This window comes from Salvia splendens, chromosome 7, assembly GCF_004379255.2.
Source record: "Salvia splendens isolate huo1 chromosome 7, SspV2, whole genome shotgun sequence".
Taxonomy (NCBI): domain Eukaryota; kingdom Viridiplantae; phylum Streptophyta; class Magnoliopsida; order Lamiales; family Lamiaceae; genus Salvia; species Salvia splendens.
The window spans coordinates 30945392-30964633 of record NC_056038.1 but is presented as its reverse complement, the minus strand read 5'-3'; the positions used below and the strand labels follow the sequence as shown (position 1 = coordinate 30964633).

The 19242-nt window shown below is 38.8% G+C and overlaps 1 long non-coding RNA gene and 2 pseudogenes across 2 annotated transcripts; 2 read left to right on the top strand and 1 right to left on the bottom strand.

Annotated features, from left to right (window-relative positions):
• Positions 1–2960: 2960 nt before the first annotated feature.
• LOC121741887 lies at positions 2961–4087 on the top strand (annotated as a pseudogene).
• A 965-nt stretch (positions 4088–5052) lies between these two features.
• On the bottom strand, positions 5053–16738 carry LOC121811651 (annotated as a pseudogene).
• LOC121811652 lies at positions 8029–9728 on the top strand. Of its 2 annotated transcripts, none has more exons than XR_006052741.1 (3): positions 8029–8408; positions 8520–8836; positions 8926–9728. It is a non-coding gene; the product is annotated as an uncharacterized LOC121811652 (long non-coding RNA). The 2 variants fall into 2 exon arrangements; XR_006052740.1 differs by having other exon boundaries at positions 8517–8836.
• Positions 16739–19242: the final 2504 nt, after the last annotated feature.

The following is a 19242-nucleotide window of genomic DNA, read 5'->3' as shown; positions in this document are numbered from 1 at the left end:
AGAGAGAAATACTATAACGGTGGCACTACATTCCAACTAAGGCCCTTTTTTTCTCAAGTCAACCATGGCACTGGTTGGGAAAGAAGTTGCGTTGGCCATTCATCTTTTTTATCTACCACAGATGATATAGCAGAGTAGCTATAGCCGAATATGTTAGCTAGACTCCAAAACACCGAAACAAACTTTAAGAATTAAAAAGTTGAAATATGATGAAAATGTGACTTGAAAAGATGGGGCAACCCCACGCCGTTGGTGGCCGATAGTAATGTATCTGCAATCCATGAGCTTTTTCACTTTATGCATGTAAGGTATAAGTTAATGGATGGGTCTTTTGCTGCTGTTAGGCCTGCTTGCCTGTCTTCGAAACGTGAAAGTCGTTTAGTCTTATCTCTAAGTCAATTTCCTACACACTGCATATAGCTTTGGACGACATAAACAACTGGAACTATATTTTCCCAACCAAGCAAAATATTCAAGAAAAATTTCTAGAATCAATTTTTCTAGAGGCAGAATCTAGGCTATGTAAGTTATTACTTCATCAACACTGATTCGAGATCAAATTTGACCCTGATGGTGCTTTGATTAGGGAAACAATCGATAGCGAACACCACCTAGACCATGGCAGACTAAGATCATACGAGAGAATTAACAAACCCTTCTTTTCAAAAGGCCTAAAGTTCTTTGAGATATGCCTAATCCACTTCTATAAAAGAATGTCTACTTTTTTAAACTTCATTGCAGCTACTACTAATCGAGCAAGTATAATTCTATCCAGTTTCCGATGTGTAAAACTTTGTAATCTCAGTCAAAAGTGCTCCATTCAAAAAGTGGGAAGGAGTTCTTGCTATATTGCTTTATCCTTTATTCTTATCATGGATGAATTTGTCGCCTTGGTTAGTGGTAGAAAATGATAAATTTATCAGCATATGCATCTAGGAATAATATATTTGAGGACGTCACATGGCTTATTCACGACTCACCAATCATGTTTATTGAGTAGCCTGATTCTCAATACATCAACTTATGTTCCTCCACAGCATAAGATTTTCTGGATTTTGAAGGAAAACAGTCCATAATAAGTAGTACTACAAGTTTCCAACAAAAGTAGAGGAGAAACAATAAAACCGTGTCAAAATATCCCCTTCAATTCTTACATCTTTCAAACCAATTAAACCGAAGAGTAATCCAAGAATAATGAAAGTAAAACAGAGTAAATAACAGAAATCATAATGAAATAATCAAAAGCACCTTTAATTAGCCTAGCCCCTCCTTTTTGACTAAGTGTACATTAGCTTTAATTTTCACTGTTTATGTAAACCCCCCAACAGCAGATAAGCTTTATGATTCCAAAATGCAGTTGACCATGAGTCATGGAGAAATAAATAAACAAATAAAATTCAAGTAAAATATTTATGATAACTACCCCCACAATGTCAAAATCCCCCACATAGTGTTGCCCACGGTTCACGAACCGGCGGTTCCGGTTCGGTCGAAGGCGGAACCGGAACCGAACCGTGAGGCTATTTCACGGTTCCGGTTCCGGTTCGAAAACCGGCGGTTCCGGTTCCAGTTCGGAACCGCCGGTTTTTCCGGCGGTTTAGGCGGTTCCGGTTCGGAACCGGCGGTTTCGCGGTTCGGTTGTATTTTTTTTATTTATTTTTTGAAATTTGGATTTATACAACAAATTGGAACAAGACAATGTATAATTCAAATAGAAATACGGCGAATAAGGAGAAAATGATATCAATTTTATTGAGTTTGAGTTGTAACGGACAACGATACATTACAAATTACAATATATATACATCTACAACTACAAGTATACGACATACAACAATGTAATATAATTTACATTGAAAAAAACATGAAATGGGGGAAAAAAATTAAATTGAAAAGGGCTTGAGCTCAACTTAAACTTTCAAAGTTAAACTTTTCAAATTTAAGTTAAACTTTCAAAGTTAAACTTTTCAAATTTAAGTTGAGCTCAACTACAAAATAATATTTGTATTGTAAATATCAAATAAAATTATGAACAATAATGTAATGTAAATCAAAATTAATTAAATTAGTAGATAATAAATATTAACCTGCCACGCATCCATGTTCATTTGAGAAATCTCATCAATAACGGCTCTCCGAGATGGCCTCTTGGACTTTCCCTTTCCCTTATCAACACGACCTTCTCGGGATGAAGACATCTTGATATATAGTAAAAATGTAGAAATATGAAATAATATATATTTTTTTTGTTTTATCAATTGAGAAAGAAAGACAACTTATAGAACTACGGGAACAAGTATAAAGTGTATAACAATGCTTAATAAGAATAGCACTTGAGTAATTAAATGGAAGCACAATAGCACAAATGAGAAATTGGAGACAAAGAGAGAGAATTGTGAGATTGAAGAGAGAAACTCTTATTAACACAAGAGTGGGGTAAATGTAAATGAGGATAGAGGGGGGTATTTATAGATAAAAATGAGGGAGAAAATGGAAGAATTCGAATTTGAAATTTGAAAAAAAAAATTTGAAAATTTTGGAAAACCGGCGGTTTTGGCGGAAAACCGCCGGTTTCCGGGACAAAACCGCCGGTTCGGTCAACGAACCGTCTGCAAAAGCTACGCCATTGTCGCCTCGTGTTCCGCGCCGCATCGAAAGCCACTGAACCGGCTGTTAACCGCCGGTTTTCACGGTTAACCGCCGGTTAACCGACGAAAAACCGGCGGTTCAGGCCGGTTTTGCCGCTGAAAAGCTGCCGCCGGCGGCCCCATCCCTGACACCTTGTTTTACGCGCCCGAACCGGCGGTTTGCCGGTTAACCGGCGGTTCCGAACCGTCCGGAACCGGCGGTTCGGTGACGGTTCCGGTTCGAAAAATCTTGAACCGGAACCGGACCGCGGTTCCAAATGCGACGGTTCCGGTTCGAGAAAATTGTCACGGTTCCGGTTCGGAACCGGAACCGGTGGGCATCTCTACCCCCACATCGGCAACAACGAAAAAAGAAAAGTAAGGGCTGTTTGCCACCACATTATTCTGGTCAGTCTCCACCAACCAGAACTTTCTAGGAAGCAATTCCAATTATACTTTGATTAAAAAAAAGAATCCAATTGCGAGAAGGGAGAAAAATGGAGGAAGAAATGGCTATACCTCATTACTGGGGAGAAACTCCAGAAGAAGAGTATTACAAAGAACAGGGAATCAAATCAAGCAACTTCTACTACAAAGCAGCCAGTGGGCTAACCCTATTCACCAAATCATGGCAGCCAATCAAATCCGGGGCTCCACGCGGCGTCATCTGTATGGACCATGGCTATGGCAATGGCATCAGCTGGACCTTTCAGGCCACCCCAATCTTCCTCGCCCAGAACGGATTCGCCCCCTCGACCTCCACGGCCACGGCCGCTCCCAAGGCCTCAAAGCCTACGTCCCTAACGTCGACGTCGTCGTAGACGACGCTCTCTCATTCTTCGATTTCGCGATAGCCCAAGATCCAATTTTTGAGAAACCCCCACTCAAACTCAAGAGGTCGGAATTCTTCAAAGACGCGATCTTGATGGCGCCCATGTGCAAGATCTCGGAGAAGGTGAAGCCCAGGTGGCCGATTCCGCAGATCCTGACGGCGGTGGCGAGGTTCGCGCCGACGCTGGCGGTGGTGCCGACGGCGGATTTGGTTGAGAAATCGGTGAAGGTGGGGGAGAAGAAGATAATCGCGGCGATGAATCCGATGATGTATAAAGGGAAGCCGAGATTGGGGACGGTGGTGGAGCTGATCAGGGTTACGGAGTGCGTGAGTGAGCGATTGAGGGATGTGGAGATTCCGTTTGTGGTGATGCACGGAGATGCTGACGTGGTGACGGATCCGGATGTGAGCAGAGAGCTGTATGAATTGGCGAGGAGTGAGGACAAGAGCATCGAGATTTATGAGGGGATGATGCACTCTCTTGTTTTTGGGGAAACTGATGAAAATGTTGCGATTGTTCGTGCTGATATTATTAGGTGGTTGGAGGAGAGATGTGATTGAAATTGAATTGTATGAAATCATCTCATAATTGCATTTCATTCATTATATTCCAACAATCTTGATTCTACTTCTATGTGTTTGCTGTCTTCAAACAAGAATGAATACTCACTCACTATAGTACTGTCTGTCTATCTCTTTGGATCCAAATTTTATGTTTCTCTTTTTTCCTCCAATCTTATGTTTTTTTAGTTGATATGCAAGTCTGCCTGTTACAGTTTTCACAGCAAACAAAATGAAAACCAGCTCCTAAGTCTATGCATATTGAACTAGATTTTCTTGAAACAGAACAGGAGATTGAAATTTCAATAACAGGACGGCAGTCTTCAAACAAGAAGAATGCAACATGGAGTATGTATTACGAAGAAAAGCTCAAGATAAAAACTAAAGACGAGTATATATGACATGAATGAAGAAAACAAATGAATGTTATGTTCAAAATTAATTAAAAAAGGTCCCACTGGATTCAGAGTCCAATGTCCTAACAACTACACCATGAGACCTTGGTGTTAGAGTATGTATACATATTTATTATATACTTAATCTATCAAAGGAAGCACATTATTTTTATACATACCTTCTTCACTTCCCTTGATGAAAAAATATACTCGTTTTAGGGGTGGAAAATGGGTAGCGGATCCCAATTTTACGGGTTTGGGTAAGGTTGTGATTTTTTTCGGGTAAGGGGTATTACCCGATTTTAGTTTTAATTAAGGTCATTCCGTTCTGTAACCATACCTTCTGTTTTGATACTAGCATTTTGTAGTTTCTGTAATGAGTAATCAGTAATGCTCGTGTAGTTACAGTATTGAACTGTCTTTAAATACTCATCGGTTTGCATGCTCATGGAATTCCTCGGTAGCAGCCATGGTTTAACATTGTATTTAAGTTTTGCAGTTGTTATAATCCACTTTGCAAGTGGAGTGAAGTTAGACACTACCAAATTTATTTGTGGTTCTGGAACAATAACTGAGATTATTATTAAGCAGTAAAAATTAAACAGTGTAAAGTATAAACTACTCACTGAATAGTGAATATCAAGAAGTAGGAAAAATATATTGACTAGAAAGATATGTTTATGTGACGGAACTCTATAAAAGCTATACACAAGGAGATAGCAAGTGATTTGCTTCTCTGTAAACATATTAACAATCTGTTCTCAAAAATCTATGCACTCTATTCTAAGCCTAATCATCTTTTCTAGTAAATGCTAGGCTATCAATCAAGCTTTTCAAAATGCTGTAAAATGTTAAAGAATACTCTGTCAGAAATGTCTTAATCAACCCTGAAATAGATACTTCAAATCTTCCACAGTGAGCCGAGTTTGTCGACCACCCGTCTCGTCCTCACCGAAGGCAGATGCAACCATCTCTCTCTTCTTTTCCTGAATAAAAGCAGTGTCACAACATAACCCAAACAATGACATAAAGGGGATGATATTATTCCAAGTGAGAGGAGGTACCTGCAAGGCCAAAATGCGATCTTCTACTGTATCTTTCACAGTCAGACGATAAACTGAGACAGGCCGTGTCTGCCCGATACGATGTGCTCTATCTATAGCTTGGTCTTCAGTCGTCGGATTCCACCAGAGGTCAAGGAGGATGACGTGGCAAGCAGCCACCATATTCAGTCCAAGACTAGCGGCTTTCAGAGACATGATCATGACAGTAACCTAGCACAAAGTTCGAGTAAACATCACCTTGAAACTTGCAAAAGACTAAACTAATCGACAGCATGCCAAAAGAGTAACAAACCTCTGGACGACTTTTAAATTCTTTCACTGCCTTGTCTCTGGCAGAAACAGGCATTGTTCCGTCAAGTCTGCGGTATTGAATGGATGAACTTTTCAAATAATCTTCAAGCAAATCCAACATCCTTGTCCACTGGGAGAACACAATTGCCTTCTCCCCTGCAACTTTAACAGAACTATTAGAAACATGTTTTATGTCTGGAGTTCCGTTCTCTCCCACTGAGTCACAATCATGCAACAAATCTGAACATCCTTCATTCGGCTCTAAGAAACTCAATGTTGATGCAGGAACATGTGGCTTAGACAAACCGGTCAAGAGCTCCATAGTAGCTTTAATTTTGGAAGAACCTTCTGGATAGCTTGATGAACAAGATCCAGAAACTTTAGCAAGCTCAGAATCAGAGCAGTTGAAGGTGTGGTTATTTTCTTGTTTTGGGTTATCTGATATAGCATTCCGTAATGTGGTGGTAGAAAATATGTGTGAGGAAAGTAACACGAGTTTTGCAACTTTTGTAGGGACACTGGGTATCATCACCAATCATATGCTCACAAATGCACTGGTTGCAAAAGACATGCCCGCAGACAGTTACTACAGCATCTTCAGGTGGATCCTGTAATGTATTCACAGTATAAGATTCATACGAGTCATGGGTCCTCTACAATACAACTCAACATTTAAAGAAAAAGAGCTGATGACAGCAGAAGAAATAATTTTATATACTCACACTGCATATCCCACAAATTGCCAAAGAGCCTTCCAAACGATTCAGAAGGAAAATGTTTTTTTCCAGGGGAAAATTCATAGCCATGTTAATGGAGGAAGTCGTTTGTGTAGTAGAACCGAACCCCTTAACAAGAAGAGGGTGGTCACAAGCCTGTCGAAGCCGCAGAAGCATTAATAATATGTTCACATAGTTCTGTTTGACTGTCCCTGCTTTTGCATATTCCTGACAATAGCAGAAACAGAGGTCAAGGAGTTACAAAATTAACAAAGATACTTATAGACAAAATTGCATTTAATAGTATTGTTAACGTACTGCAAATTGGGCCTTTGAATCAGCCTCAAGTCTGCGATAGAAATCGCGCTCCTTCATGGAGAAATCAACCCTTTTCAATTCTATAGTTTTTGGTGGAAGATCAATAATTGGCTCCCCATCAATACAAGTACCTGAATCAAAGTTACCACCAAAATAGTATTACACTCCAGAGAGATGATTCTTCATTAATGAGAAATATCTCCATTTGTGGAAGCCAGAAAACCTAGCTGGGGCACTGCATTTCTAATCCTATGGTTTAGAATTAAACTACACAACAATGGGGAAAAGTGTTTTTTCTAAATATAAACTCATACGTGCTAAGCTTGCTCAGCTTCATCACAGTAGGTGACTAAGTGGTATAATATACTCAGTGGCGGAGCCAGGAATTTTGCGGTGAGGGGCCCATGAAGAAGAACAATTTTAGCTCTACCACCGTTAATAGTTGCATGTATCTCTCAATGTTTTTGTCATCAAAATTAGTCGTAGGAAGAAGTTTTTTTTGTCTTGAAGATCTTAAAAATAACGAGATATTTTTAGATATGTACTAGTACTCGAGAATTAAATGCATATCAAGCAAATTTAATCTAATCAAGAATAATTGATATATACACTTTGTGATGACTTAAAAAGTATTCTACCTACTAATACAATTAAGTTTTTCATAAATAAAGCAAAATTGTTTAATTATACATACTATAAAATCTGCATGAAGCTATTAATTACTCATTTACTCTATATTACAATACCAATAAAAAAGTAGTTTAAAATATAATATTTATTAATATAGATTACAATATTCACAAGTCATTGAACAAATAACATTCTTTCAAACTATAACCTTTAAAAGTCATTGTTTAAATATAACACTATCGCTTAAAAGTGATTTGACAGTAAAAATTATTGAGTAAATATAGCACATCTCTAAAATATAATTTGACAACAAATAAATTAGAATAACTTTGCGTAAATATTTGAAAATAGTATTTAAAAGACATTGGGTAAATATTGCAATGATGATTTGACGAGAAATAAGGAGTTGCTACTAGCAGTAACTACTAGCAGTGGGTAAATATTGAAAAAATAATGGCATAGCTGAGAATTGAACTCAGCACCTGCACGAAAGTATGATCTAAAGATCAGACCACTTGCCAACTGCGCTATCAATATTTTTTAATAGCGTATCTGAATATATATATATATATTATAGGCAAAACTCGAATGGCTGGGGGGCCAAGGATCCCCTATATAACACGGATACTTCACTTTGTTGCCGTATCGCGTATCGGATACGTATCCGATACCGATACGCGACGGATACGCGACGGATACGTATCCTGGGCGTATCCGCGGGATGGGCCGTATTGGGCCGGGAAACCTCAGATTCGATACGTATCTCGGTGGATACGGCCCAGTTTAAAGCCCATCTAAAGGAGCCGGCCCGATAGAATTAACGGGCTGGACCAAAAAGCCCATTTGTGATGTAGCCCATTGCAGCTGGATGAACAAATCTAGCTCTATAAATAATGATGCTCTATACAATATAAGATTCCACACAATTGAGAAAGCCGCAGCTAGGTCAAAAACTCCCCGCCTCCATAGATTCGGTATGCTTTTTTTTTAGATTTTTCGTTTTATGTATCTATTTTTGCCATCGCTTTCTATGTTATAATTCAGTTTTTTGCTCCCCCAATTCAATTCAATTATAATTTCAGCAGTATGGCATCTCCAAATCTGAGTGCTACTGCTGCTAGTTCTAGTGCTAGTTCTGCTGCTAGTTCTAGTGTTGGATCTGGGTCCAGACAAATAACTGATATCAGGGCTCCATTGTGGGATCATGTCACCATTCTAGAGAAGCCTAAACCTGGTGGAGGAAATATATTATGGAGAAAGTGAAGAAAGAAATATATTTGTATGAAGGGAAGGAACCAAATGAGGAGTCAGACCTCTACTCTGTTATTCATGATATATTGATTGCTAGGTGGACAAAAGGCAATAATCCACTTCATTGTTTGGCTCATTCACTCAATCCAAGGTAATATGCACTGTGCAATTAAAATTCAGATTCTTTGCTCTTCATTTTTTTCATTTTAACTTCATGATCTAAATTGCTGCCAATTCCAGATTTTACAGCAACATGTGGCTTCAAGAAGGTGCTGGCCGACTACCCCCCCACAAGGACAAGGAAATATCACAAATGAGGATGACTTGCTTCAAGAAATTCTTTCGCATACCGCAAGAGTTGGCTGCAGTGAAGGAAGAATATGCAAGGTTTCTAGTTGTTCAGAAGAATTCAATGACCCTGATTCTATACATGATAGATGGGCTGTTTCCCCAATGACATGGTGGACAAATCATGGACAATCTATCCCTCTTTTGATGAGTTTGGCCATGAAACTGCTCAGCCAACCGGCCTCTTCTTCTTGCTGTGAAAGAAATTGGAGCACATATAGCTTCATCCATAGTGTCAAGAGAAATGCCTTAACTCCTGAGCGGGCTGAAGATTTGGTCTTTGTGCACTCAAATCTGAGACATTTGTCAAGAAGAACTGATGCATACAAGAAAGGAGAGACAAGGATGTGGGATGTTGGGGGAGATTCTTTTGATTCCCTTAGTGGTGTTGGTCTTCTTGAAGTTGCTGACCTCTCCATTGATGAACCTGAGTTGCAGGCTGTATCATTTGGATTGGGTGATGCCGAGGATGAAGGTGTGGAGCTGGAGGAGACGGGGAATGAGGAAGAAGCTTGATGTTGATGGCTTGATGCTAGTTTGCTACTACCTTTTAATTATTTCCTAATTTAGAACCTGCTGCTATCATGTTATTTTGAGTGTAATAGACCTTTAATGTCTCTATGTTGAATTAGAATATCTATTTTGTAATTTATTTTGCACTATTATTATTTATTAAAAAAAATAGTTAAAACGTATCCGCGTATCGGGTTGTTTGGGAAAGAGCCGTATCCGCGTATCCGTATCCTTCGGATACCGATACGCGTATCCGTATCGGTGCCGCATAGAGGATCCCCATGCCCCACCGTAGCTCCGCCCCTGAATAGACTATCAAGTGCACAAGAAAATAAAGTGAAATCAATTTTGCAAGTTTAAAGCACACTCAACTTGTGAAAGTCCAAAAATAAGCAATTCCACAATCATGCGCATGAAACAAAAAATCATAAGAATCAAATTCACCAAAACCTCATTTCAGGGAAGGGTCCATAGCTCCAAATGCAATTTTGGACGATGGATAACTTGTTAGATACATAAAGCACTTAGAAGTGTAGGAACTGAAGGGGGGAGAAAGTGAAAAGCAAATAAACTGTCCATAGTTATTGAGGGCAAGGGAAATATAGACTAGAAGCTAGACGCAAGAGTGGTTAGAAGACAGAGATAATCTTACCTTTTGTTCGGCGCAACATGATAGTCTTCAGCACTGCTTGCAGTTTTTTGTACCCAACCGTAGGATTCCTATGGATTGGTGACTTCAGATGCTCACAGAAAGTCTTAAAAGTAGCATAAGGTTCATGCCTGAGAAATCTAAAGTAGCTATAAAGATCATCTATTGCATTCTGAATTGGTGTACCAGATAAGCACCACCTACGCTTAGCACGAAGTCCCCAGCAAGCCCTAGCTACTTGAGTTCTGTGGTTTTTGATGGTTTGAGCCTCATCCAGCACAACCCTATACCATCCAACCTTGGCAAGAGGGCCAGATATAGTTTCAAGCAATTCATTATCAATTTGTTTCTTACTCTTCTTACTCTTAGCTGACTTATTAGATGTAGTTTCAGGTAACTTCCTTTTTTTACTAGATGAGAATCCATTAAAAGGGGTGCCAAATTGATCATCATTCTCATCAACAACAGGCTGCTTTGGCACCTCCATGCTAACAATAGCATATGTTGTAATCACCACATCATATTTAGCAAGCTCAAGAGGATCCTTAATGCGGCCGCTTCCATGGTAAACTAGAACAGAAAGATTAGCTTCCCTAGTCACTTTATTGAACAACTCTTCAGACCATTGCCGGAGAACACTTGTTGGACATACAATAAGGGTGCCAGCAGGCGGTCTACCCTTTGTTTGCATGTTACTCTTGCAACCATTGTAAGTATCAGAAGCTCCATTGTCCTTGTCGAGATCACACATCTCCATTTGACATTGTTTCATAGTATTAGCTACCGGTGCTTTGAAAGAAGGTGACCTCTCTTTTAATATCAATGCAATAGTTGACACTGTCTTGCCAAGTCCCTACCATAACAGATATAATAAAAAGTTAATGCCGGTGATTGATTATATACCCTTCAGAAAGAAAAGACCATAAAGCAACCTGATCATCCGCAAGAATCCCACCAGAACAACATGCACCTTTCGTCTCTTTGTTAACCATCCAGAATAAAGCAATGCGCTGCCCATTAGCTCAACTAGAGTCAGTAGGGATTGAGAAAACTATCATAGAATACACATTTGGACAGTGAAAAGCTATCCGTTCAAGAATAACATAAAGTGAATCATAGAGCATAATACACATTTGGACAGTCTCTGTTGAAGCTTAATTTCTATATAGTTTTAAAAAGATTAATAAACCAAAAGACCTTTTCAATTCAAACACCAATAAGCACAAATTTAATCTGGGTAAAGCAGTGAATTCTAGCCAAGGGGCATTCATGGATAAGGAGAACTCAATTGTAGGAAGGAATAAGGACGACAATACAAAGTGAAAATAGCCTTAAAAACTCTAGGCAACATCATCTCCCACAAATCACACCCCCTACCACCCCCCACCCACACAAAAACAAAAAAAAAAAGAAAAAAGAAAACCCAATCTTCACCCAAGTCACTACTCCTCAATCCTCAAGATCATAAACCAATCAGATGTGTGTATACCCCTGGAAGAGCCAATAACCGAGTTGGGAACTTCATACCTGATGTTTCAGTAGAGCCACAGCCAAACCATCAGGTGGAATAGCTTCTGATTTTGGCTGAGAAAGATCCTGCAACATATGCAAAACTTCACCATGGTCAATCATCCAAAACAAAACTACGAACTTTCATAGGGAAGGCATGCATAACAATTTATTATAGCTTCAGAAAAGCTAACTCGGCACATCAAATATGATAACATTAAATTTTAGAACATGCAACCAACATATAAGGTCTGAATTATTGAATCACCTGCACGGCAACTTGGAAAATAACCCGTTCATCATTTGGCCTAAGCCTTGAATGCCCCATTGTCATCTGGTCAACAGGGCCTATCGATGTTGAATATTGTGAAGCAGCCAAGAACTTTTCATTTATTGTAACAGGCTTTGAGGCTACTGCTGGTGTACTCATATCCTCAAGAATACAAAGATCAGAGTAATCATCGAGATTGATGGGCTCTAATGTGTTACTTTGAACCCTTTGGTAATTGATGATGGGAAGATAAAGATTGTTGAACTCTGATACCTCATTTTCCAACTTCTGACAATTCATTTCTGCCTTAACTGGCGCTAATGGCCATATGCCAGGTTGACATGACACCAGAAGATCAGAATTACCATCCTGAGCAAAAATACCTATTTTTTGGTTGTTAGTCTGACCAAACACACCCTGAGGAAGGAAATCACTCTCAAAAAGCATGTCCTCGCCTTCATCCTCTCTGCATGAAACATAGTTCTCACACGAAACCGAAGAGAAGGAACCAGATGGAGACCATTGTATACTTTTTACAGCTGGCTGCTTACTCACATCCCCATGATATTTCCTACTGGCCATGTCAACTACTTCAGATGCTCTAGAAACAATTTCATTGGTGGTATCACCTCCTGTCTGGCTAAAGATGCATGACAGAGAATCAGGAGAAAGATTTTTTGTCTCCGCCTGCAATGTATTCATATCTCTGGAATAGCTAAATCCAACTTGGCCATTTAAGGGAACACTTCTACCACTCCCACATTCAGTTGTACATTCCCCAAACTGAGAAGCAGCCACATACATGTATGGTATTGCATTTATGGAGTCGTCGCTAAAATTTTCTCCTTCATCCTTAGCATTGACCATCCTACCTCCATCACAAGCTAAGGATTGAAATCCAGAACTACGAGAATCATAGGATGGACCATCTGAGCCGAAAAGGTGCATGCCACCATTTTCAGGAGTAAATCTGGAATGTCGACTGTATTTAATTTCACAAGAACTGGACTCCGTATGGGAAAGTTCCAGAGAAATCCTATCTCCATCAATAGCTGAGACATCCTCCTTGTCTGCAGCAAAAGACCAATGGTTAGTTTTTTCATAGGTTTCTGGTCACATATACAAACAATATCAAAACCTAGTACTCCCATCCCATAAATAGTGCACACCTTGATGTGACACAGGTTTTTATAAACGTTAGGCAGTGTTTTGTGAGAGGAAAAAATAAATGGCCCCACTTTGTTGTATTTGTGTTAGTTAATGTAGATAATGGTGGGCCATAATTGTTGTTTTGTAAATAAGTACGTAAAATTAGAGTCAAGTAAAAAGAAAAGGTGTCAAGAAAATGAAAGTTAAAAAGTGTACACTATTAAGTGTACACTATTTTGCAGGACATCCCAAAATGACAAAGTGTGCACTATTTTCTGGGACGTGGGGAGTAACTTTTATTGGAAAATATTTAATATATTCTTGATAATGAAATTTAATAATTTATGCACAAACAGAACAAAAACACTAGAATGAAGCATTAAAATCAAGACTTACTTTCATAGTGAAAATCTAGCCCAGAGTATCCAATCAGATCCTTATCATGGTTCTTGTGAATATCAGCATAAGACTCTCCATCATGAGTAACATGGTGGGTGCCATACGAACCCAACGGGTCACAAGAATTGGACGTCCCAGATGGAGGTCTGCCACCATCATTTTGGTTGTATGATGATGGCGTCTGGGGACAACCAACTATAGAACTATCAGAACGGCCATTTTCTTGGACCGATATTCCGTCAGTGACAGTTATAGAGCAGCTGTGCTCAGCTTTACTGAACTGTGGAGAAGGTTCTCGCATTCCAGCACCCACAATTGCAGAAGAAGCTCCTGCAGATCCTGAGATGCCATCTGAACTTCCAGTCCTAGAATCTGAGGTTTCAGAGTTGTGTGAGGGTGATAGTACACTAGATCCTGGTATCTCAGCTTTTGACAAAAATATATCGTTTGAATTCTGAACTCCTATCACAAATAAAATTGGACTTTGAAAATGAGGCATTTATAGCAAGATGCAGTAAATCATTATCATTTCACGTTGAAACCAAATGTTTAATCTCACTAAAATAATTTTCCCATCTACCCTAAAATGTACCCAGAAAAATGTTGGACTCTATCGATCAGTGGAAAAATTCTTTTTTTGGTAATGCATGTTAATGGAATTCCATTTTAATGAAGGGCTTTAGTTGTATTCCGACACAGGGAGTGACGCATAACCATTATGCGTCGTTAATAGAGAGACGCACAACCATCATGCGTCTTTCTTTAGTGACGCATAAGCATTATGCGTCTTTCTTTAGTGACACATAAGCATTATGCGTCACTAAATAAACTCCATTCCAAAAGAATCAAACAAATAAACCATTCCTACTTCCTTCACCATTAGCAAAATCCCAAATTTCTTCACACCGCAACCAACATCGCCCCCAGCACCACCGCCAAAAAGCCACCACTCAAGCTCCCGGTGCCGCTGGCAGGAGCTGGCGCTACCGCCGGACCTGAGGGATAATCGACCTGAGAGATGGATTGCGGTGAAAGGCGAAGCGTGTGAAGAAGGCTTACTTTAGTTTGAGGCCTCGAATTTCATCCAATTGTTTAATCTGTAATCTTTTCGATATACTAAGTTATCGGGAAAGAAAAGAGATGGATTTGTTTGATTGTATTATTCTTTCAACGGTTAAGATAGTAAAATGACATATAAATTTAATTCGTTACGTTTAACGATATCATTACATATTGTATAATATTTCATTCTATAACATAAAACATGTCATTTCGTGATGTAAAATATGACATTCTATAGCAAAAAAATGTTTAAAATATCATTAAGAAATGCATTTATCTGAATGTATATTATTATTTCAACCATTGATTGCTCTTTCTCCTAATTAAAATGTCCTTTATACATTTATATGTTAGTTAAATTTAATTGATTACGTTCTTTTAAAATATTAAATTTATAAAATGACATGGTTTAATTGAAAGTGTATTTTGTGCGCTGCTTCTGCCTTCTAAAAGCTGACTGAAAGACGCATAAGGGTTATGCGTCATTAGGGAGTGACGCATAAGGGTTATGCGTCATTAGGGAGTGACGCATAAGGGTTATGCGTCTTTTAACGACGCATAACGCTTATGCGTCACTCCCTAAGTCGAAATAAATCTAATCTCCTTCATTAAAATGGAATTCCAATAGTGGCCTAGAACAAAAATAGAAAGAACTCGTCGATCAGTTCCCAGAAGGAAAAAACAAATTTACAAATCTACAAGGCTGCTTACCAACCTTGTGGGACATCAATAAAAGATAGGTCTTCCAATATATTACCCTGCAAATTAACAGCAACTGGAATCACAACTCACGCACCTCACCTAAAACTTTATAAAAGTGAAGTAATTTCCAACAGAGTAACGAAAATTATAATTTAATCCAGATCGTCGAAGCAGACAAGCAATCTAACAGAGAGCATCGAGAAGATAAAAGAAAGAGAACAGAGATGGAACATGGGAGGAATTGGAGTGAAACAATGTCACAAAGCACTTCACAATCTGTTAACAAGTTGGAGACTTGATGGAAATTGCAAGAGGGGGAACTTAATTCACCAAAGAACTATGCTTTCATCTCTGTTATTTTATCCACGCATAAAGCATAACAGCATGCTGCACATATTGCATGACCAAGCCAAGTAATTCCATATCTTACATTAGTAAATTTCCTCCACTTTTACAAAATATAACAAAGAGAATTGTCCATTAAGATGACATAACTCAAACTGATAGAAACAACTTCTTCCAAAATAACATGGTAAACTTAAATTCAGAAAGAAAGAAAAAAGGATTTTTCACAAAAACATAAGAACTGTTGGAAGTTCTAGGCTAAGTTAAACCTATTTTCAGTTGGTTGTGAGTCTTGTGGCAGTGCCATATAATTCTGATCACAATCAGATTGATACATGATATGCATGTAGAGAAATATTAAACATGCATTATCAAACACAATTACTCATAACACACTTGACGAAATACACAATATAAGTAAAATCAGATATATCCTAATTAAATAAAGTCAATTACACAGTAATGCAAGAATCATGCGCGGCCATATCACCCACTCCTCCAAGTGGCAAGTGTTTAGAAGCATTAATCTATTCAAGAAAGGAAAAAGCTAGTGATCACCAACTTATACTTCCAATCCATTCATTGCATTCAATAAATACGCTTTACATATAGCAATTCCAATTATGTAAGTAGAAACTGATCCACGAACCACAAAAACAACCTGCGAAGGCGAAGCGGGCGCGCCCATGAGTTTCCAGAAAGAATCAAAATCGATGTAAACATCGTCGCTTTCATCGTCCGCGCTAAACATCCCATCCACAATCCCCGATGATCCCTCCTCAGCGTTCGCCTCCAACATCTCAATTTCCACCCTTGTCGACTAAAACAATCAAACCCTAATTTTCCCACCAAAAAGAATTAAATTCCAACTCCTATTATGGGGTGCACAGGCATGCACCAGCGTCAACGTATTTACACAGCGGCAATCAATAGAAGATGCGAATCGATAGCTAAACAGAAAATTCAGCGAATTTACTGGGAAGATTTAAGCAGAATTTCAGATTTTTGAAAGACTTTACGATTAAAAGGGAGGAAGAATTTGATTTCTTAAGTGGTGAAAGGGGGCGTAGGTTAAGGACTTTATTGGTTTACACTTTTGACTAATCTGTTCCTCAATATTTTGTTACTATGAATTTTAACTTACGCCGCTTTGACTCTTTCTTAGGATTAGGAATAGGAGATGCGTGTTTTTTCAAATCATTCATTGAATTGGCTTGTTATTAAATGAATCTTTATTTATTACTACTACCAATTTTACTATGAACAAATCAATTATTATTAAATCTCTCAAATTAATATGGAATCTCTGCCTTGTTTATTTCATCCTCTCGTCATTAATTAAATAGAAGTAATAATGAACCCTCCTAAATTAGCCTTGATTGCATAAAATCCTATGTGGCAGATAACTAAACCATCATGTTGGCCGTCACTCATTTACTACAACTAGAAACGTGAATCTTACCGTATAACTTTATCAGATTTTGGATTAGTTATAGGTTAGTGAATTGTAATTTTTTAGATTAAAAAATTAAATCCCAAAAAAAGCTAATAATGAAAATAATACATGTATATTTTATTTTATTAATCATTAGTAGTATATATAATATTATGTACATAAAATTAAAATTGTAAAATATTTTTTTAAAAACAGTTTTACGAAACATAATATTAATGATATACTAGTATATAACAATCATTTGGTTTATATAATCAAATTGTCTCATATATCAATCTAAGATTTAAACATTTGAGAAATATTTTTTCCATAATATATTTGGAGCTTTAAGATGAGCCTTCACTTTGAGTTCATATCCTTCAAACCCTTCACCATCTAATAAAATTTTATAATATTCTTATTTTTATTCAATAATTTAAAAAACTTTTATAACAAAAATATAATCTCACCACCCAAATATTCATGCAACCAATTACGCGTGCAAAGAAGAGTTAGAAGTTTTTTTTAAAATTAATCTATATGTGTATTTGTTTATAACGATTGCTACAATATTGAAGAAATATTGCGATGTTACTATTATGAGAATGTTAAGGATGCTTTTGTTATGAGAATGTTAAACTACATATCACACACGTCTTTCCAGCAAATTTTTCGAAATAGGATGCATGATCTGTGTCATGTTTGAGGAATAATACTCATATTTATACATTATAGAATATTTATACTTTAAGTGATAAGTATAATAAGTTGACATAGGTTTATCTGTTGGAAAGATTGCAGAGGATCTCCTGCACAAATCAAAGAGGAGATTAGATGGAATCAAGGAAGAAATCGGAGGAAATCAATCACAAGCAATTAGGAAGATTATATACACGTTTTACCTTGTTTAGGATATTACCTTGTATAGATTCTTCCTATGTCTACATAAACATGTAAATGCAGTGTGAATAAGAACATAAAAGAAATCCTCCCAATTCTTAATTTCTACATGGCATCCGAGCAGGTTAGGCTCAGAAAACCTTCATCATAGCCCCAAAATCATACCTTTCTCGACCGAAACGGCGAGAACAACCAAACCAGCCCCATAATCATACCTTTCTCGACCGAAATGGCCGAAGACAAACCAGAAACAACCGAACCTATTGCCGAGAAAATCAGGTCAAGCAAGAGTGTTACCATAGCCTTCAAGTTGAATGGCTTAAACTTTCCATTATGGGCACGATTGATGAAAGTGTCCATAGGCGGCCGAGGAGTCTACCGCCACATAACAGGAACACCACCTCCACCACTACCGACGGAGAAGGGATATTCCGATTGGGAGGAGATAGACCTAATAGTCTTCTCCTGGATAATCGACAATATGGAAACCAGCCTCATCGCCGACTTCGCACATCATCAAACGGCGAAGGCACTGTGGGATACCCTCGCCGTCACGTTCGCAAGTTCAGCGGACTCATACCTAATATATGATCTGCGAGACAAGGCAAGCAAGATTATGCAAGGAGATTCGACATTAGAAGCCTACTGGAGCAGGCTGCACGAGGCATGGATCGACATCGATCGATGCCCTCAAAAAACCGTGAATTGCTACGACAAAGGAGTAGCACAATATCGAGATATCAAATCCGAATTACGGCTGTTTAAATTTCTCACCGGGTTGAACGAGAAGTACGACTGGATCCGACGCGAGATCCTCAAGGAGGATTCCTACCCCTCAGCCGACGTAGCGTATGGATGGGTGAAACGGGAGGCGGCTCGACTCAAGATCATGTCGCCGGCATCCGATTCAACCTCCATCACCGTCGGTTCCGAGACATCATCGGGGATCGGATTCGGGTTCGGAGCGCGTGATTACCGCCCATCACAGCCACCGCAAAACAGAGCACAACCACCGATACCGCGCTCCGCCGCCAACCGCCAGGGAAACAACAGACCGGACAGATCCAAATTATGGTGCTCCCATTGTGGAATGCACAAACACACAAAGGAAACCTGTTTCCAATTAGTAGGGTATCCAGATTGGTGGGAGGAAGAGAAAGCCGGGAAGGCTAAGGTCGCAATCGGGACCAACGGCGGAAGAGGCCGAAGCCAGACAGAAGGGAATCGAGAGGCGGTGGCATTCCAGGAGAAGAGACCTGATGCCGGTGGCCTCCC